Here is a 22,872-nt window from a genome sequence, read left to right as displayed (position 1 = left end):
TAGGATTTGCTGACTGGATGTGCATATGAGAGAACAAGTGGAGAAGAGGATGAACCAAGGTTTTCGATCTGAGTCACCAGAAGAACAGAGCTGCTGTTTTGTGAGATAGGGATGACTGTGTAGGATAGTGGTTGAGATTGTGTGATCAAAAGTGCTGATTTAAACATTTTAAATTTAAGGTGCCTATTCTGTAGACACCTGGAGCAAAAAAAAAAAAAAAAAAAAAAGCTATTCTGACACTGAAGTCTGAAATTCAAGGGAGCAGTAGAAGTTAGAGATCTAAACTTTGTACATAATAACATGAAAATGATATTTAGAGCTCCCGAATTATATCATTTATGGAGGCAGATATCTAAGCTCTTCAGAGATTTGGAGGAAAAGAGTAACCATCAGAGGGAATGAGTAGCCAATGAGTCAGACAGACAACTAGGAGAACAAGATATCTCCCAAGACCAATAAAGAAAGAATTTCAAGGAGGGTATAGATATCTGCATCAAATATAGGATAAGTATAAGGGAAACTATATGAAACTGTATATATAGGCTTGTGGGTTTGGAATTATGGAGGTTATTGGTGAGTGACAAAGATACCTGATGTTTTGATGAAAACATAGAACTAAAATCTTAGTGGAAAGCCAAAAAACAATGAGAGGAAAATGATCAGAAATTGAAACTTGACTCATCCTTTTTAAGAACTTTACTCTTAAGGGGAACTGAATCTGGGGATATGAGAATAAGAGAGAACAGGAGGGTTTTTGATTGTTTTTGCTTTTTTTGTGGTAAATATTGCAACATGTTTTTGTGTTGATGGAATGGTATAGTGATTAATGTGACTAATTTTGTTTTATGTCAGCATCATAACCATCTACCTAATTTTACTCTTTTATTTATTTTCTTCTGAGAAAACAATGCAGTTAAATACAATGCACACCCTTTGGATAGAAATCAGGCTATCAGTAACTTGGATTTTGCAGAACACAAACTAAGGGACTCAAGAGATGGGAAGCAAAGTGAAAATAAAACCACAACCCAAATATTCTGAACATCCAGAAAAAAAGGCTGTCATGAAATACTTCTTTGATATTTATTTCACAGAAAAGATTGTATTTCATTCTTTAGAACCTATGGACTTATAATGTGCCCTAAATTCTGGAAGAATTATTTCTTCATCTTTTAAGATGAGAGACAAATCAAAAGCAGCAGATTTCTGAGAGCTAAGGAAGGAAGCAAGCAACTTTACAACAAGACTAAGAGGTCACAGACTAAGTCAGACCAACAGCTGTCAGGGTGGGGAGCCTATAACCTCTGGTATGTAAGTGCCTGTAACTAGTGACAAAATATTAGCCTTTAGACCAAAAAAAAAAAAAAATTATGTAATGCTTTCATTAATGTGTCCTTTAACATTCAAGGAAGAATTATACAATATCTATTAGGAAAATTTTCTTTGTTAAAATTAATGTGGTTATAATAAAAGTAACTGAGCTCTTAAGGAATATGCCTCACACATGACCTATACATAATAATAACTTAGCCTACTGTTATAGTCTGGATATTCTTAAGAAGGTACTGACCAAGTAGTTATTTGGATTAATAAATTTAAGTCTATTGTAATATTCATGTTAACAATAACATTAGTTAAACATTTATTAACTGCTAATGATAAGGACAGAGACAAGGGACGAAGTAAGTGATTAAATAGTTAATATCACTAGGGTATTGTAAATAGAAAATATATAGGAGACCCCTAAAAGTTAATGATTACTCAAGAAAGTGAGTTTTCTTAACCACAAAACCAAGCAAGCATGCTTAGCAAAAAAACATTCAACAAAAGCATGAGACATGCCCCCAGACAATAAAACAAGGTGGCATGGGACCCACATTCTGCCCAGGGAACTCAGTTCAGTTCAGTCACTCAGTTGTGTCCGACGCTTTGAGACCCCATGGACTGCAGCACGCCAGGATTCCCTGTCCATCACCAACTCCCGGAGTTTACTCAAACTCATGTCCATTGAGTTGGTGATGCCATCCAACATCTCTGTCATCCCCTTCTCCTCCCACCTTCAATCTTTCCCAGCATCAGGGTCTTTTCAAATGAGTCAGTTCTTTGCATCAGGGCGCCAAAGTATTAAGTTTCAGTTTCAGCATCAGTCCTTCCAATAAATATTCAGGATTAATTTTCTTTAGGATGGACTGGTTGGATCTCCTTGCAGTCCAAGGGACTCTCAAGAGTCTTCTCCAACACTACAGTTCAAAAGCGTCTATTCTTCAGTGCTCAATTTTCTTTAAGTCCAACTCTCACATCCATACATGACCACTGGAAAAAATATAGCTTTGATTAGACAGACCTTTGTAGGCAAAGTAATGTCTCTGCTATTTAATATGCTGTCTAGGTTGGTCATAACTTTTCTTCCAAGGAGGAAATGTCTTTTAATTTCATGGCTGCAGTCACCATCTGCAGTGATTTTGGAGACCCCAAAAATAACGTCTGTCACTGTTTTCATTGTTTCCCCATCTATTTGCCATGAACTGATGGGACCAGATGCCATGATCTTAGTTTTCTGAACGTTGAGTTTTAAGCAAACTTTTTCACTCTCCTTTTTCACTTTCATCAAGAGGCTATTTAGTTCTTCTTTGCTTTCTGCCATAAGGGTGGTGTCATCTGAGTATCTGAGGTTATTGATATTTCTCCTGGCAATCTTGATTCCAGCTTGTGCTTCATCCAGTCCAGCATTTCTCATGATGTACTCTGCATATAAGTTAAATAAGCAGGGTGATAATATATAGCCTTGACATACTCCTTTCCCTATTTGGAACCAGTCTGTTGTTCTAACTCCAGGTCTAAGTGTTGCTTCCTGACCTGCATACAGATTTCTCAAGAGGCAGGTCAGGTGGTCTGGTATTCCCATCTCTTGAAGAATTTTCCAGTTTGCTGTGATTCACACAGTCAAAGGCTTTGGCATAGTCATAAACCAGAAATAGACGGTTTTCTGAAATGCTTTTTTTTGTTGTTGTTGATCCGACAGATGTTGGCAATTTGATCTCTGGTTCCTCTGCCTTATCTAAATCCAGCTTGAACATCTGGAAGTTTCTGTTTCATATATTGCTGTAGCCTGGCTTGGAGAATTTTGAGCATTACTTTACTAGCATGTGAGATGAGTGCAATTATGCAGTAGGTTTAACATTCTTGGGCATTACCTTTCTTTCGGATTGAAATGAAAACTGACCTTTTCCAGTCCTGTGGCCACTGCTGAGTTTTCGAGATTTGCTGACAAATTGAGTGCAGCACTTTCACAGCATGATCTTTTAGATATTGAAATAGTTCAACTGCAATTCCATCACCTCCTCTAGCTTTGTTCGTAGTGATGCTTCCTAAGGCCCACTCGCACTCACCTATGCTCTAGGTGAGTGATTATACCATCGTGGTTATCTAAGTCATGAAGATTTTTTGTATACTTCTTCTGTGTTCTTGCCACCTCTTCTTGATATCTTCTTTCTGTTAGGTCCCTACTATTTCTGTCCTGTATTGTGCCTATCTTCGCATGAAATGTCCTCTTGGTATCTCTATTTTTCTTGAAGACATCTCTGGTCCTTCCCATTCTATTGTTTTCCTCTATTTCTCTGCATTGATCACTGAGGAAGGCTTTCTTATCTTTCCTTGATATTCTTTGGAACTTTGCATTCAAATAGGTATATCTTTCCTTTTCTCCTTTGCCTTTTGCTTCTCTTCTTTTCTTAGCTATTTGTAAGGCCTTGTCAGGCAACCATTTTGCCTTTTTGCATTTCTTTTTCTTGGGAATGGTCTCTATCCCTGCCTCCTGTACAATGTCACAAACGTCTGTCCATAGTTCTTCAGGCACTCTGTCTATCAGATATAATCCCTTCAATCTATTTCTCACTTCTACTGTATAATCATAAGGGATTTGAATTAAGTCATACCTGGATGGTCTAGTGGTTTTCCCTACTTTCTCAATTTAAGTCTGAATTTGGCAGTAAGGAGTTCATGATCTGAGCCATAATCAGCTCACATCCTTGTTTTTGCTGACTGTGTAGAATTTCTCCACCTTTGGCTGCAAAGAATATAATCAGTCTGATTTCGGTGTTGAGCATCTGGTGATGTCCATGTGTAGCATCTTACAGTGTGTTGTTGGAAGAGGGTGTTGGCTATGACCAATGTATTCTCTTGGCAAATCTCTATTAGCCTTTGCCCTGCTTCGTTCTGTACTCCAAGGGCAAATTTGCCTGTTACTCCAGGTATCTCTTGGCTTCCTACTTTTACATTTCAGTCCGCTACAATGAAAAGGACATCTTCTTTGGGTGTTAGTTCTAGAAGGTCTTGTAGATCTTCATAGAACTATTCAACTTCCGCTTCTTCAGCATTACTCGTCGGGGCATAGACTTGAATTACTGTGTTATTGAATGGTTTGCCTTGGAAATGAACAGAGACCATTCTGTTGTTTTTGAGATTGCATCCAAGTACTGCATTTTGGACTCTTTTATTTACTATGTTGGCTACTCCATTTCTTCTAAGGGATTCTTGCCCACAATAGTAGATATAATGGTCATCTGAGTTAAATTCACCCATTCCAGTCCATTTTAGTTTGCTGATTCCTAAAATGACCTCAGTGAACTCAGTAAGTTAATAATCCACAAAAAAAAAAGCACAAAAAGACCATAATTTATAAACTTAGCTTGACCATGCAGAAACAGGAAAACTCTCCTGCTCATCCTGGAGGAGTAACTGATGATGGAAACATGACACCTACTTAAGAAAGACAAATAAGTTCTTCTCCCCCCATCTTTCTTTTCCTTTGATTTTTAAAAACTTTTGCCCTCTAATTTCTGTGGTATGGCATTTCTTGCCCACTTACTTATAAGCCTCACAAACATCCTATTTTAATAAATCACTTCTTATCTATCACTAGGCTCTTACTGAATTCTTCTCTGCATTGAGACCTAAAGGACTATGGTGCTGGAGCTATCCAGAACCCCCTAAATGACAAACTGTTTCACTGATTCCTGTCTGTTCTCTGCATGGGACTTCACTTTCATTAGGACAGACAGCTTTCTAAGAAAGAATGATCATTATCAACAGGTGGTGACAAGGATACTGAGAGTATTTAAAGAACTTAAGCTGCTCAAAATTCCATAGGTATTAGTAAAAACCAGAGCTCTAGTTTGAGCCCTGTGGTCTGATGGAAGAACCTAGGTCTATCTTTTCCACACTTTGCTTCTTTTGTATTCGAATTTTTATGGATGAGCGGGAAAGGGAAAGAGCAAATAACTGAATCTTTTCTGCCCTTAGTTTCCTTATCTTTGATATGGGAGTGCTGATAACTATCTCCTAGCTGTCATGGAAATCTGAGAAACTATACGTAAAATGTCTAACATATTTCTAGACACACAGAGCAAGTAGGATTAATGGATGAGAAACAGGATACTCAGTTAAGTTAGTACATATTGTTTAGGTCAGCTAAACAAGAAATATTTTTTTTAATATAAGATTTCTCATAAATCCGCATGGGGCATACTTATACTAAAATAAAGTGAGTACTTGTTTAACTAAAATTCACAATTAATTTGGTGTTCTGTTTTGTTTAGTTTTGTTTGTGCTGAATCTGGTAATCCTAACAAGAAGTCAGATAGCTTACAAAGACTGTGAAGTAACCCCAAGGAGCAAAGTTTGGTAAAGCTGAGAAAGGTGTCAGAAATTCAGTGAAAGTTCTGAAGCCAAATCTAGCCTCTGTATCCTGACACCAAATTGATTCTCAGAGACAGAGTTTTGGGTCAAGTGGAAAAGAATAGCTTTATTGCTTTGTCAGGCAAAGGGGGACACAGTAGGCTCTAGCCCTCAAAACTGTGTATCCTAACCTGGAGGGTTAGTGAGACGTTTTATAGTAATGGTTAAAGAGGGTATTATCAGTTTGTGGACATTCTTCTAGTTGGTTGGTGGTGAGGCAAGTGGAGGTTAGCATCATCAACTTCCTGGTTCTGACAGGTCTGGGGTCTACATCCTAGTGGGCAACATCGTTTAACTTCTCCCACCTAGGGGGATTTCAGCATCTGCAAAACAGCTCAAGGATGTTACTATGTGTATCCCTTGAAGGATAACCAGGACTCTGCCCCAAGACTGCTATATTGTTTCTTTGACTGTTCCTCTTTTGTTTCCACATCCTCTCCCTTCAGTTCAGTTCAGTTCAGTTCAGTTCAGTCCCTCAGTCGTGTCTGACTCTTTGCGACCCCATGTATGGCAGCACGCCAGGGCTCCCTGCCCATCGCCAGCTCCCGGAGTTCACTCAGACTCAGTCTATAGAGTCAGTGATGCCATCCAGCCATCTCATCCTCTGTCCCCTTCTCCTCCTGCCCCCAATCCCTCCCAGCATCAGAGTCTTTTCCAATGAGTCAACTCTTCGCATGAGGTGTCCAAAGTACTGGAGCTTCAGCTTTAACATCATTCCTTCCAAAGAAATCCCAGGGCTGATCTCCTTCAGAATGGACTGGTTGGATCTCCTTGCAGTCCAAGGGACTCTCAAGAGTCTTCTCCAACACCACAGTTCAAAAGCATCAATTCTTTGGAGCTCAGCCTTCTTCACAGTCCAACTCTCACATCCATACATGACCACAGGAAAAACCATAGCCTTGACTAGACGGACCTTTGTTGGCAAAGTAATGACTCTGCTTTTCAGTATGCTATCTAGGTTGGTCAAAACTTTTCTTCCAAGGAGTAAGCATCTTTTAATTTCATGGCTGCAGTCACCATCTGCAGAGATTTTGGAGCCCCCCAAAATAAAGTCTGACGCTGTTTCCACTGTTTCCCCATCTATTTCCCATGAAGTGATGGGACCAGATGCCATGATCTTTGTTTTCTGAATGTTGAGCTTTAAGCCAACTTTTTCGCTCTCCTCTTTCACTTTCATCAAGAAGCTTGTTAGTTCCTCTTCACTTTCTGCCTTAAGGGTGGTGTCATCTGCATATCTGAGGTGATTGATATTTCTCCTGGCAGGCAATCTTGATTCCAGCTTATGCTTTTTCCAGCCCAATGTTTCTCCTTTCAATAGTTAGCAACTGTTTCAACCTGCTCATTGGAACTCAGGGAAGGCCACGGAGGCTGAATGAAGCTTATTTCCTATAACCAAGAAATGGCGGGAAACAAAAAGACTTTTGTGCCCAGCAGCCCCACAGGGCGTTTTACTTGGTATCAGGGCCACAGGTTGGTAAGAAGATGAACAAAATAAAAAAACAGATACTGAATTCTGTTGTGAGAATTCATTCTCAAAACTGGATCAGACCAGCAGGATTAGGGAATCTGGGCTCTGAAGGGACTCACTTTATTTCTGTCCTGGTTGTATTTCTCAAGGTTGGCTCTGGGGTAAGAGAGGCCTCAGTCTGCATGTTTAGAGTTTCCATTATAAGTGAGCTGAGGAAAGTAAAGATCAACATCATAAAGGAAAAATTTGGTCTAAATATTAACTTTATAATAGAAGCAAGACTTTTTTTTCCCCTTAAACTAAATCTCTAAAGCTCTGAATATGCATTTACTTGTGTTTATTTCATTGTTTAATTTTGGATTTTTGTTTTCTTTTCTACTTTAAGAAAAGATAAACTCTGGGAAATGAATGTTTCATAAATATATTCATAAAGACTTTTGAATAGTATTAATGAACCCTGTAATAAAGAATGAGGGGGAAATGGCATAAACTAGAAAATATGTTATTTGTAGGTTCTTCAAACTAATTCTATTTATAACACTAGATTGCAATCTCAAATTTCATTTTTATTACATCCAGGAATTATTTACAATGCTCTATATACTCATAAATTTGTGTTATTAGAAAATAAACTACTCAGACCTTGTAATATAAGAGGTTTTCTTACAAAGTAATCATTGTGGAAGTTAAAGAAACCTAATAATTATAAAAATAATTAAAATTCAAGGATGTAGAAGTCCAAATCTTATTTCCTCCATCAACTTGGTAGTAGGGATATTCTACTAGTTATCCAGGCTTCTACTATGTATAATGTAAGTAGATTTTTTTGATCTCTACCTAAATTATAGAGCCATACTGGATGATTTATCCCTTTCCCTTATTACATTCTTTTTCTACCATTAGTACAATGGAGATCATTATTATATGTGCCTGCATGCTCAGTAACTCATTTGTGTCTGACTCTTTGTGACACCATAGACAGTAGCCCACCAGGTTACTTGGTCCATGGGATTTTTCTGGGCAGGAATACTGGAGTGGGTTGCCATTTCCTCCTTCAGGGGTTCCTCCAAACCCAGAGATTGAGCCTATGTCTCCTGCATTGATCGGCAGATTCTTTACCACTGAGCCAACTGGGAAGCCCTATTTATATGCAATGACTAGGCAACTTTAAAATGAGAAAAGTTAACTTCTAAATATGAAGTTGAACCTCATCTTTGCAGTTGCCCTTTCTTATGTGGAAACTTTTACAGAAATTTTGCTTAAAACCTGTTTATATTCATTTTTGTCAAATGACAAAAATAAAACAATTTAGTAATGAGTTTGGTGTTCAAGGGGAAATAATATATAGACTATATGTAGATTCAAGGGAAAATAATCTATAGACTGGGGGAGAACAGTGCCTTACAAGCAGTGGAGCCTTCTTTCCAAGGGATGTGTGGACAAGAGCAAGTTTTATAGACTCTAGAAGCCATAAGGAGGGGACAGAACATGGCTGACTGAAGTTACATATGAACTTACTTAGAAAGATCAAGGATCAAGGAAATAAATATGGGGTCCAGAACTGACTTGATGTTTGGGGATTGCCTAGCTGGATGTACAGTTGACACTTGAACAATGCTGGGCTTACTGGGACTCAACTTCCTGTGAAATTGAAAATCCAGTATAATTTATAGGTATCCTCTGTATACATGGTCTACAGCCTTGGATTCAAATAATGGAGGATCTTATAGTACTATAGTATTTATCATTAGGAAAAATTATTCCTATAAGTGGAGCTGTGCATTTCAAACCCATGTTGTTTAAAGGTCTAAGAAATCTTTGAACAAGTATATTACAGTATATTTTTTTCTCCTCAAACAGATTATTGATAAAATTGTGTATTCCAGAGTTAGTACCAAAATGTTAAGAATGTATAAAGACTAAAAATATTTACTCATATAAATTTGTTTGTTCCTGATAGAATGATGTGGTCCTTTATTTGTTCTTGAAAGTCTCTATTCATAGAATCTTCAGGATCCACCTTGCAGATATTTTGAACTCTTGAACTGAGCTTCAATTAAAAAAAAAAAAAATTTCTAGAGGATGACAGGTGAGAATAAGAGAAAAGAAAGAAAAAAAAATAGGAAACTTAAATTTATCCAGTTTCTATCTTTGGACTAATGTGTTCACATATATTAACACATTTAATTTAATTCTCATAACAAATTCATTTAGAAGGTATTATCTCTCCTAGTTAGATGAAGAGGGAGGGTGAATTAAACTAGGCAAAATCAAATGCTAGATATGGTATGAAGTGGGCTTCTGACAAAAATTATTTCTGAAACCAAAGCCGTTTTTTCCCATCTGGTCTCATGGCCAACTTGCCACTCTATATTTTACTACGTTTACTATTATTTTTTAACCCCTACTGCCTATAGTGTCCAGTACTTACAGTTTTGTGTTTAAGCTGAAATTCCATGCACTAGGAAGATAACAATGATTATTCATGTATCCTACTATATTGTTGAGGGAATAAGAAATCTAAGTTATCAGATTCAATTCTTTATTTCAAATTTAGAAATTAACTTTTTAATACTGAAAAGAGTAACAGAATTTTTGAACAGCAAATCAAAATGATTCTTTTGTGATTTGAGTTTTGTGTTTCTTGGCAGACGCAGATAATTTATTTAACCCCAGAAATTACCATTGTTTTTTCATTTTATTTTAAACCTCTCATGTTTTTAAAATAATTTTATTACTTTTCAGTTTATCCTTTATTCATGAATTCCCTCTCCGCATTTACACTCCTCTATTTACACACACATGGGACATTTGTTCATGAATAGATAGGTGTTGTTGCTGGCCAAAAACGTGGCTTTCTCTGCTCACTGAAGTCAAATAAAAATTATGGGGACAGAGTATGGAGGAAATAGAAACGTGGCTTTAATTCTCAGTCTGCAGAGGGGAATATAGTAGGCTCATGCCTCAATAACTGTCCCTGCCCTCAATCCCCCATGAGGAGTCTAGGGATTTATAAGATAAGGGCTCACAGTCAGGAGACTATGAGGAAAAAAGGTGTTAAGATCTTGATTTCTTCCTCCTGATTGTTTCAAAGACCGTTATAGGCTGGCATCAGTAACCCAGTAACTGAGTCTGGCAGTCCAATGGCTCTGAGGCCTTCTTTCTGATATGTAAAAAGAAGAACTATACTGGGAAGAGTGTTGTAAGGGTAAACACCAGGTAAGGGATATATTTTGCATAGAGTCAAAGGAAAATAGGTGCAAAGTGTAGTTCCTATAGAGTTAGGGGGCAGAAAAACCAAACTTAGTTACAGATCCTTTAAAAAAAAAAAGCAAGCTAGGAATGTTCAGGTCTGCTCACTCTTCTCAGGGGGAAAAAAAAAAACAAAACCTTTTTTTTCCCCCTTTCAATGCAACAGTGTGTCTTCACTTTTCTCTCAGACTCATGTCCTTTGATATTAAAAAAGAAGAAGAATTAGACCTCCACTGGCATGAGCAGAATAATTTTTTATGTCAGTTCTTCTGTGAGGTTTGTAACTGCCTCTTAAATGGAGAGATCTAAATCCCTCCTCTTTAGATTCTTTAGCAGTTTGAGTCTTTGAGCCAGATTGTTTCATTTCTCAGTGGTTATATTATACTAATTAAATTCAACATTGCTGCTGTTTTCATGTTTGTGCTAAGTTGCTTCAGTCCTGTCTGGCTCTTTGCAACCCCATGGATGGTAGCCCACCGGGTGCCTCTTTCTGTGGGATTCTCCAGGCGTGAATATTGAAGTGGGTTGTCATTTTCTTAATCCAGGGGATCTTCCCAACACAGGGATTGAACCTGTGTCTCATGTCTCCTGCACTGGGAGGCGAGTTCTTTACCACTATTGCCACTTTGGAAGCTTTATTGGCCCACACTGGGCCTAAATTCAAAGTGTTTTCAAGGCGGCATCCCTTCTGGAGGCCCCAAGGAAGAATCAGTTTCTTGCCTTTTCCAGATTCCAGAAGCCACACCCATTTCTTGGCCTGTGGGCCTCAGTCTATCTTCAAAGCCAGCAACATTGGGTTGAGTCTTTTTTAAAATGCCATCTCTGCAGTTCCCCACAGGCAGGATTTTGTTGTGGTTCAGTCACTAAGTCGTGTCTAACTCTTTGTGACCTAATGGACTGTAGCCAGTTAGGCTCCTCTCTGTCCATGGAGTTCTCTAGGAAACAATACTGGAGTGGGTTGCCATGCCCTCCTCCAGGGCATCTTCCCAACCCAGAGATTGAACCTGTTTCCTTCAATGGCAGGCAGGTTCTTTACCACTAGTATCATTCATGGCTGATATTAAAAATTAAACATTTATTGTATCTACTTTGGCTATCTATCAATTGTGTTCAGTTCAGGTCACTCAGCTGTGTCCGACTCTTTGCAGCCCCCTGCACTGCAGCACACCAGGCCTCCCTGTCCGTCACTAACTCCCTGAGTTTTTTCAAACTCTTGTGCATTGAGTCCATGAAGCCATGCAACTATCTCATCCTCTGTCATCCCCTTCACCTCCCACCTTCAATCTTTCCCAGCATCAGGGTCTTTTCAAATTAGTCAGTTCTTTGCATCAGGGTGCCAAAGTATTAGAGTTTCAGCTTCAGCATCAGTCCTCCTAATGAATATTCAGGACTGATTTCCTTTAGGATGGACTGGGTGGATCTCCTTGCAGTCCAAGGGACTTGCAAGAGTCTTCTCCAACACCGCAGTTCAAAAGTGTCAATTTGTCAGCACTCAGTTTTCTTTATAGTCCAACTCTCACATCCATACATGACATTGAAAAACCATAACTTTGATTAGAGGGCTTTTGTTGGCAAAGTAATGTCTCTGCTTTTTAATATGTTCTCTAGGTTGGTCATAACTTTTCTTCCAAGGAGCAAATGTCTTTTAATTTCATGGCTGCAGTCACCATCTGCAGTGATTTTGGAGACACCAAAAATAAAGTCCGTCACAATTTCCATTGTTTTCCCATCTATTTGCCATGAAGTGATGGGACCAGATGCCATGATCTTAGTTTTCTGAACGTTCAGTTTTAAGCCACTTTTCTCATTCACTTCTTTCATTTTCATCAAGAGGCTCTTTAGTTCTTCTTCACTTTCTGTCATAAGGGTGGTGTCATCTGCATATCTGAGGTTATTGATATTTCTCCTGGCAGTCTTGATTCCAGCTTGTGCTTCTTCCAGTCCAGTGTTTCTCATGATGTACTCTGCATAGAAGTTAAATAAGCAGGGTGACAATATACAGCCTTGACTTACTTCTTTCTCTATTTGGAACCAGTCAGTTGTTCCATGTCCAGCTCTTACTGTTGCTTCCTGACCTGCATTCAGATTTCTCAAGAGGCAGGTGAGGTGATCTGGTATTCCCATCTCTTGATGAAGTTTCCATGGTTTGTTGTGATTCACACAGTCAAAAGCTTTGGCATACCCATAAAGCAAAAGTTGATATTTTTCTGGAACTCTCTTGTTTTTTCGATGATCCAGCAGATGTTGGCAGTTTGATCTTTGATTCCTCTGCCTTTTCTAAATCCAGCTTGATCATCTGGAAATTCATGGTTCATGTACTCTTGAAGGCTGGCTTGGAGAATTTTGAGCATTACTTTACTAGCATGTGAGATGAGTACAATTGTGCAGTAGTTTGAACATTGTTCGGCATTGCCTTTCTTTGGGATTGGAATGAAAACTGACCTTTTCCAGTACTACAGCTTATTTTTATCATTGCTCTGAAATAAATTACAGTCAATTTATCTTATAACTCGAGTAAAATGTAAAACAAAAATATGCAGGTAATTCAACTAGTGTTTAATCAGAGGTTTAATATTAATCATGAATCAGATGTCTGCTTGTCCAGAAGTTTCCCTCAGTCTTATGTTGATCTTGCCACAGGTTGCCCTTTGAGATGAAAGTACCACACAAGTTCTTCATTTAATTTTATACTGAAGAACAAAAAATTTGAAAGAGATAACAGCTTACATCAAAATCTGCTAAGAAGGCCAATGTCTAATAACTTGCTATTAATTTCAAGTGGAGAAACTTGATTCTCCAAATGGCCACCAAAATAGAGCTGATGAACATAATGCATTGTTATTCCCAATGGCATTGTGACTAGTCCTGTTTGTCCTAGTATCACAGCCCAACTTCTAAGCCATAAACTGGTAACAAAATAATACCCCAAGGGCAAAATGGGAACAAATGTTATGAAGTGATAAAGCTATGCAAATATTCAGTGAATCCCTTAAAATACATTAGCCCACAAACGAAGAAGTGTATATCCTGGAAAACCCACACTCTTCCACGAAAAACTATAGTGTATATCAAGATATTTTGATATGATTTTTCCAGTAATCAAGTACAGATGTGAGAGCTGGACCATAAAGAAGGCTGAGCACTGAAGAATTGATGCTTTTGAATTGTGGGGCTGGAGAAGACTCTTGAGAATCTCTTGGACTTCAAGGAGATCAAACCAGTCAATCCTAAAGAAAATTAACCCTGAATATTCATTGAAAGGACTGATTCTGAAGTTGAATCTTCAGTACTCTGGCCACCTGATGCAAACAGTTGACTCATTTGAAAAGACCCTGATGCTGGGAAAGATTGAGGGCAGGATTAGAAGCAAGTGATAGAGGATAAAATGGTTTGATAGTATCACCAACTCAATAGGCATGAGTTTGCACAAACTCTGGGAGATAGTGAAGGACAGGGAAGCCTGGCATACTGAAGTCTATGGGGTTGCAAAGAATTGGATATGACTTAGTGACTGAACAAACAACAGCAAAGATATTTGGCATGGGCATAATCTTCCTACTAGAGACAATATGGAAAAATTTCATAAACATTTTGCCTATGAAATTGAACTCGCTGCTAGAAAATCACAAATTGAACATAAAAAAATTGTTATCTATAGCTCATATTGATTATAAGAATAAATAAAAAACCTAATTATTTCCCCCAAGTTTTATTGAGGAAAATTTTACATATATCGCTGTATAAGTTTAAGATGTACAGCTTAATGGCTTTATTTATATATTTTGTAAAATTTTTACAACAGCAGATTTAGTCAACTTCCATCATCTCACATAGATGCAATAAAAAGAAAAGAAAATATCTCTTTGTAATGAGAAATCTTGGGATCTATTCCCTTAACTTTCCTATGTATAATATCATACAGCAGTTGTAATGTTTTACTAATATATCTTATAACTAGAAATTTGTTCCTTTTAACCACTTTGCTCCAATTCTCCCTCCCAATTCTTTGCCTCTGATGACCACAAATCTGATCTCTTTTTATCTGAGTTTGGTATGTTTTTGTTTTTGGATTCCAAGTATAAGTAACCTCATACAGCATTTTTCTTTCTCTAACTTATTTTGTATAATGCCTTCAAGGTCCATCCATATCATTGCATATAGTAAGATTTTCTCTTATTTTATGACTGACTGATATCTTATTGTGTATATATAAGTGTGTGTGTATGTGTGTGTGTGTATATGTATATATATATATACATATACACATATGTGATGGTGGTGGTTTAGTTGCTAAACCATGTTTGACTCATAACCCCATGGCAAAGTAGCCCACCAGGCTCCTCTGTCAGTGAGATTTCCCAGGCAAGAATACTGGAGTGGGTTGCCATTTCCTTCTCCAGGGGATCTTCCTGACCCAGGGATCTAACCTGTGTCTCCTGCATTGCAGGCGGATTCTTCTACCTACTGAGTCACCAGTGAAGCCCGTGTGTGTGTGTGTGTGTGTGTGTGTGTATGCATACACACATATGTATATATACTTCTTTATCCATATATCCATTAATGGATATATGTTTTTAAAAATTTAGTTAGCAAGAATACAGCCTACCTAAAACTCATTATTTTTGTATCCAAAATAAATCTCAATTTCTACAGTTAGTGTGAAAGTACAGAATGAATTTAAATCACCTAATACAATGTCTATCATTGAGTAAGCATGACTAATAATAGACATTTTTAATATTACTAATAATCATAAACATTAAAAATCTTCTTAAGAATGCCCAGTACTATTGACCACTATAAAACGCTAAACAAATAGGAGTATTTCCAATAAATTATGTTAACAACATAATTCTTATCTAGACAACACCTTTGTTTTTTTAAAGTTTGACAGTGAAGAAATTTAATTAAGGCCCATGCTCTACTAAACATGCTAAAGTCAGATTTTGCTATAATAAGTTTAATCATAAAAACCATACCAGTTCTCTTAGGTAATTTATGTATATTTTTATATTATGTGCTTTACATTGGCAGATACTGCAAATATGAAAATATGTTACTCTTAGATTATAAAAATGAAGTTATATAAGTTAAATTATTTAGAGGGTAATTTATTTAACACATAATTGTCTTAAGGTATCACTGATAAACATGCTAAATATGAGCAATGGATTTAAACAGTTATTCATTTGCAATTGTATAGATATATACAAAATGGCAAGTGACATATTTTAATACACCTTGAATGTCAAAAAAAATCTTTAAAATCTACTCATTCATCCTAATTTCTTATTGAAGAAGTGAAAGTGTTAATCCCTAAGTCATGTCCAACTCTTTTCAACTCCGTGAACTGTAGCCAAACAGGCTCCTCTTGTCCATAGAATTCTCCAGGCAAGAATACTGGAGCAGGTTACCATTCCCTTCTCCAAGGAATCTTCCCAACCCAGAGGTCAAAACCAGGTCTTCTGCATTGCAGATAGATTTTTTTACTGCCTGAGCCACCAGGGAAGCCCAAATTCTTATTATATAACAATAAACTAAAAGTACCATGGTTTTAAGTTGTTATGTCACGCAAGAGTCCTACAAACATTCAAATTTGATGATAGTTTGATATCTTGACATAAAAGTTGAAAAATTCTCATAAAATTTTAAAATTGAAACCACATGGAAATTGGTTAAGGAATTTTTAACCTTGGCTTCAATATTTTAATTGATTGACAATTTTATCCATCCAACCTCCAGAATAGTCCACAGATAAATAAAGGATAAACATTTTTATAATATAGAAAAATGAAAGTTCTTAACAGATTTGTCTTCTAAAAGCTAAATACTAAATAATATTATGGACACCAATTTATCATAATAACAAATGATTTCATATCAACTTGCGAAAACTTGTGAATTATCTATTATTTAATATTAAAGGTAAAAATAGTCTTTAACTTTCTTAGTGATGAAATAATAAATAATACATGTAAAGTCAAGAGGAATAAATAACTTTAATTCATCTCTCCATAATTGATGATAATTTTCTTTTTTTCCTACATTTTACTTTCTTAACCACAGATAAGTTTATAGTCAAGATTTTTCTGTAGTATAGATGTCTGTTTTGTAGATATAAATGGCACTTTGGAAGAATATTCATAGCAGTCTAAGTGCTTTCAAAATGGCCTTCTTGAGTTGTAGCAGAAATAAACTACAATATTGTCATAGTCTTTGAAATTAAATATTTATTATGTTTATAAAATAAGAAAAAAGGATATTTATTTAAAATAGAATATATTTCCTCATGACAATCTTGTCATAATGGATTGATTACATAGCATTTGTTCATCAAATATCACTGGTATATTAGAAATTCAACATACCAAAAATTACTTTAAAAATTACAAATGTCTTTCATTGTTTCCTTATACTGTATGTAACTAGAATAGAGAGATTAGGTATATATTTGACAGTCTAAAATTTTTCTTGAAATCAATTTTTTGTCAGCGTTTATGAATTCTTAAAGGACACCTGACATACCTATCATTCCTTTTCCAATAGTTGGTGTCAGAATACTTAATGTTGTTTAAAATAAGCGGACTATACTACTTGGTAGTCAGTTTTTCTTAATGAAATACAACTCAAAAAAAAAAAAAACCCTTAAATCATAAAAATTTTTCTGTGAGTAACATACTTTTAAAAATCTAATCAAATTTCATTTTGATAAGTCATTTTAAAAATGAATATCTCAGTGTCTTCTGCAGTGATAACTGGTTATTGAAAACAATTGTAGGTATTTTATGAAAATATTATAATGTTTCAGTCATGGGGAATTTCAACTCTATTTCCTGAGGAAACTTATTGGGCAAATAAGCTTCTAAAAAATATTACTTTGCTTTAAAGGTGGCCTTTATCATGAGAAATTAGAGCAAAAAAAAATTTAAAGGTCTTATATGATGTCAGAAAAGTAGAAAAACACTGTAATGCAACTATAATTTACCTTAATCCATAGGATTTTCATTCTGAATTTATTTGTAAAAAAAAATATTGCTGGAAATTTTTAATAAGTTAATGTGAGGAACCTAAAGAAACATTTTAGTTTCACTGTAGTATGTACCTCAAAAATTAAGTAGAAATTAAATTTATATGCTATTTGAGTTTCTGTATCCATTCCACCAACCAAAAATATAGTAATACTTTCTTCAGGAAAATATGATGGATCATAGTTGCTTAAAGTTTTGATAATATCTATTCAGAGACATAGGATCATTCTTTATTTATAGTTGTTCCCCAAAGATTATAGTATTCTATCAAGCTATTTTTTCTAACATCTGAATTTTTCGGAATCAACCAACACAACCATGGAAAGCACCCAATTTGGTCATTAAAATAATCAGAACAATATTTCATGCACTTTGACTACTATTTAGGCAGATTAAAATAAATTACATAATAATTATGCTAAAGATATGATTATACCATTATTTCAGCATCTGGTTCTGGTCCCCTTTTTTTGTATCCGGTGTTATGAACTTAAGTGATGATTATAAAAAAATCAAATGCTTTATGTTAAATTTTATGTCTTTCCTCTTTTAATATTTTATACTCTCATTCATTGAACATATATTTATTGAGCAACAGTTACAAACCAGGCAATATGCTAAATACTGTGGAGTCAGTAGGAATATAGTGTAAAGAAATTGCAGACCTACTAGCAGGAGGTTACCACTTTCTGCTGGAAGACAGCAGCAAATAAGTAATGTACCATAAGGACTATACCATGCTTAACTACAAAGTTCTCAGACCAATCCTAGAAACCTTCCTGAAGGAGACAAACAAGGCTTTGGGACAGATAGTGGTTTTTGTTTGTTTGTTTTCCCTTTTAAGGCTGTGCTATATGATATGTGGACTATCACCAGCCAGGGATGGAACTTGTGCCCCTTGCATTGGGAGCACAGAGCCTTAACCAGTGGGTTTCCAGGGAAGTCCCTGGGAATGTTAGTTTGTATTTGCGAAGACACAGAGGTGATAGAGGGCTTCCCTAGTGGCTCAGTGGTAAAGGATCACCTGCAATGCAGGAGACCCAGGTTTGATCCTGGGTGAAGAAGATACCCTGGAGAAGGAATGGCAGCCCACTCCAGTATTCTTGTCTGGGAAATCACATAGACAGAGGAGTCTAGCGGGCTACAGAGTCCATGGGCTCGCAAACTGTCAGACACAACTGAGCGACTAAACAAGTGATAGAGTGAGAGAAAGTAAGAAAGTGAGAGGGTAACAGGCAGGAAGGCCAGGCATCTCCAAATGGAAGAAATAGGCTGCACGTGTCAGACATTGTTTTCTTAAGAGGCAGGAGGAAACAAACTCTCTATGGAAATGTTTTTTCTTAAGCTATGTTCATGAAACTATGTATTTGCTTTGGAATTTGCCTTTCTTTGAAATGGTTCCACCTAAGACTAACTGTTTTTTGTTTTTTTTTTTTTCTTTTCTCAAACCTTGGGCTGATAATAACTCAACAAACCAGTATTCATATCAATTGTTTCATGGCTGGGGGATGACACACCTCATGCCATCCTATCTCAAAAATGCATATTGTGGGAGAAGGGCCTGGTGAAACTCCTTCAGCCTTGAGTTGTCTCGCTTATTTGATTAATAGCTTTCTAACAGACATAAAACAGCTTGCTATAACTAGGAAAAGCAGGGAGCACTCTCTGTCCCCCTTCTGATGTCTCTGTCAGAAGCATCTCTGTCACTGTTCTTACTTAAATAAAACTGCTACACAAATGCTCTTCAGTGATCAAGCCTGATCACTGATTCTGAAGCTAAATCTTTGGAGATCACGAATCCAACATCATTTACAGTAAGCTATCAAAAGCAGGTACAGAAAGATATGACTCTAGAGAGGTATGGAGGAACCAGGTTATAATTTTGCAAATTCCAACAGTTATGGATTATATTCTAAGATTACCATGTAGAAATATCTTGTTTGTTTAAATCAGGGAATAATGCTTATCGACTTTGAATTTTAGTAAGATCATTTTGTCTGCAGAGGAGAGAATGACCTAATGAGCCAGAAAGGTGAAAGGGAGAATAATTTAGAAACATGTCACAATCACTTGGCGCAGAGGCAGCATAATAATGGTCTCAGTTAGCAGGGTTTCATTGGAAATGAAAAGACTAAGTAGAAGATGTCTTTGAGGGCTTCAGTGGACATCAGTCAAATTGTCTGGTGATTACTTAGGTATGGAGAGAGAAGTAAAGTAAATCAAGGGATGTTACCTGGTTTTCTGACTTGACTAGCCAGGGTCTTTTACTGAATTTGATGCATGTAGAGGACAGGGTTAGACTGATAAGCTCAGTCATTCGTATGCTTAATTAGTGCTCAGGACACATCTATGGGGATATGTTGAGTAGGCACTTGGATATAAATGATAATTTAATTAATTAAACTGGATGTGATCACTAAGATGTTTTATGTAGGATGAGAAGCCTATTAGGTGTAGGACCTGACAATCTCCAATGTTAGGGAGGAAGAAAAGGTAAAATGAAGTGAAGTGAAGTCGCTCAGTCGTGTCCAACTTTTTGCGACCCCATGGACTGTAGCCTACCAGGCTCCTCCCTCCATGGGATTCTCCAGGCAAGAGTACTGGAATGGGTTGCCATTTCCTTCTCCAGGGGATCTTCCCGACCCAGGGATTGAACCTGGGTCTCCAGCATTCCAGGCAGATGCTTTAACCTCTGAGCCACCAGGGAAGCCTGAAAAGGTAAAGATGTCTACAATTCAGAGTAAGAAGGAATGACTAGAAAATTAGAAGTAAAAAATAAGAAATTTGTGATGTTTATAAAGGCAATGAAAATTAGTTTTCAAAGAGAAATGTGAACAATTGTTGAGCAGGGGCTAAAAATATGACCTTTATAGTTAATAATTTAGGTCATTGGGGTCATCTGTGCTGTATCTTAGATCTTCCAGAATCATATGAAGATAGAATATCTCCCATCTGCCTATATACATATGACTGTGCAAGCATCGAGTTAAATATTCAAAACACATGACAAGCCATATTATGTCACTAAGGAATGTAACCTTGTGTTTAATAATCTCTTTGAAAATATATTTTTGTTCCTTTAGTAATCTATACTGACAAATATACTATTCATATTACTATTTTTCCCAAACCTTCAAACCCTATCAACTGTTCGTTTTGGGATTCCAAAATTCACCGCAGTTTTAACTTCTTGAATATTTCCTTAACTCTGGCTTTGAATGATGTCTGGCTGATTCTAAAGATTCTATTTCACATTCAGTCTGTTCAACTGATGGCTGTTTTTACTTCACTATTCTTGTACCACAGAGTTGTATTTATATCCACCTGACTAGAGGTTACCATTTTTAAAACTTTACTTCTCCCTCATCTCTCACAATATTTCAATTTACTTGAAGCAGATTCTGTCAGACTATATTGCACTATGCTATTCACTCCCCATTTTCCCTTTATCATCCTCTTAAATTCTGGTGAATCCTATTCATTCATTGGAGATTCTTAGCATCTAGCTTACTTTCCTTCTGTCCACCGTAAATCATACAGGCACTTTTAATCATTTTAGTGTTCATATTAATAACCTATCCAACGTTTTGACTCCTTTATCTCAATGTTTCTCATTATCAAGAATCAAAACTTTATGTCTAAATCTAAAATTGTGGGCTTCTCTGGTGGCTCAGTGGTAAAGAATCTGCCTGCAATGCAGGAGACATGGGTTTGATCCCTTGGTCAGGAAGATCTCCTGGAGAAGGGAATGACAACCCACTCCAATATTCTTGACTGGGAAATATCATGGACAGAGGAGTCTTGCGGGCTACAGTTCATGGAGTCTCAAAGAGTAGAACACGACCAAGCAACTAACACTTTCACTTTCATCTCATCTGTAAACGTTAGTGTTTCAAAACTCAGCTCTTGGACGTGTTGTCTTTTCTCTACATATTTATTCCATAGATGATACCACCCAATTTCGTACCCACCATCTACATGTGGATGGCTTTCAAAGTTATATCTGCAGCCCAGATCTTTGCCTGAACCCCTGGACATAATGTACCTATCCACTTAAATATATAGTATCACAAACTTTTTATAGCCATAGTTTTCTTTTAATATTTCCTTCCAAGGTTTTCCCATTTCAGTTAAAAACCACAGCAATGGGAAAACCTTGCACCTCAGGGAAAAGTAGCCCTCACTCACTCCAACTAGAGAAAGCCTATGCATAGCAACAAGGACTCACCATAGTCAAAAAATAAAAATAAATAAAGAAATCTTTTTTAAAAAAGTGCAGCCAATCAGAATTCTCATCAAGAGTACACACTGCTTACAACTGCTAATGTCCATTACATATTTTTTATTCTAAAATAGTCTTAAAAAGAGTCTGGCCAGTGTCTGTTAATCGCTTCTCATGTCCAACTCTTTGTGACCACCTGGACTGTGGCCCACCAATCTATTCTGTCTATGGGATTTCCCAGGCAAGAATACTGGAGTGGGTTACCATTTCTTTATCCTGGAGATCTTCCCAACCCAGTGATTGAACCCAGGTCTACTTCTTTGCAGGCAGATACTCTAATGTCTGAGCTATGAGGAATAGCAGTCTGGCCATTAGGTGATTAAAAAATCATTATTAAATTTATTAGGTATGACATTGTTTTGGATAAATAGAAACAATGTCTTTCTTGAGAGGAGGAAGATGCATCTTGAATTGATTAGGTAAAGAATGTGATGTCTCTACTATAGCATAAAACAAACAAATAAATAGAAAGAGTTAGAAAAAACTCATAAATTAACCAGTCTTGGCTACTTCCACTGCTACTACTCAGGTTCAAACCAACATCATCCCATAGGTGTGAAAAGAAGGGAAGCGAAAAGCAAAGGAGAAAAGGAAAGATATATCCATTTGAATGCAGAGTTCCAAAGAATAGCAAGTAGACATAAGAAAGCCTTCCTCAGCGATCAATGCAAAGAAATAGAGGAAAACAATAGAATGGGAAAGACTAAAGATCTCTTCAAGAAAATTAGAGAAACCAAGGGAAAATTTCATGCAAAGATGGGCTCAATAAAAGACAGAAATGGTATGGACCTAACAGAAGCAGAAGATATTAAGAAGAGGTGGCAAGAATACACAGAATAACTGTATAAAAAAAGAGCTTCATGATCCAGATAATCACGATGGAGTGATCACTCACCTAGAGCAAGACATCCTGGAATGTGAAGTCAAGTGGGTCTTAGAAAACATCACTATGAACAAAGCTAGTGGAGGTGATGGAATTCCAGTTGAGCTATTTCAAATCCTGGAAGATGATGCCGTGAAAGTGCTGCACTCAATATGCCAGCAAATTTGGAAAACTCAGCAGTGGCCAGAGGACTGGAAAAGGGCAGTTTTCATTCCAATTCCAA

The 22,872-nt window shown here is 36.7% G+C and overlaps 1 protein-coding gene and 1 non-coding gene across 2 annotated transcripts in view; one reads left to right on the top strand and one right to left on the bottom strand.

Annotated features, from left to right (window-relative positions):
• The window catches only part of BCHE (butyrylcholinesterase), a 75,841-nt gene that overhangs the window by 19,902 nt on the left and 33,067 nt on the right, over positions 1-22,872 (top strand). The window lies entirely within an intron of this gene.
• TRNAS-GGA lies at positions 20,120-20,191 on the bottom strand. The gene has a single exon. It is a non-coding gene; the product is annotated as a tRNA-Ser (tRNA).

The sequence above is a fragment of the Oryx dammah genome, unplaced genomic scaffold (assembly GCF_014754425.2).
Source record: "Oryx dammah isolate SB20612 unplaced genomic scaffold, SCBI_Odam_1.1 HiC_scaffold_2, whole genome shotgun sequence".
Taxonomy (NCBI): domain Eukaryota; kingdom Metazoa; phylum Chordata; class Mammalia; order Artiodactyla; family Bovidae; genus Oryx; species Oryx dammah.
The sequence above is the reverse complement of the archived record's forward strand: the minus strand, read 5'-3'. Positions and strand labels throughout refer to the sequence as shown.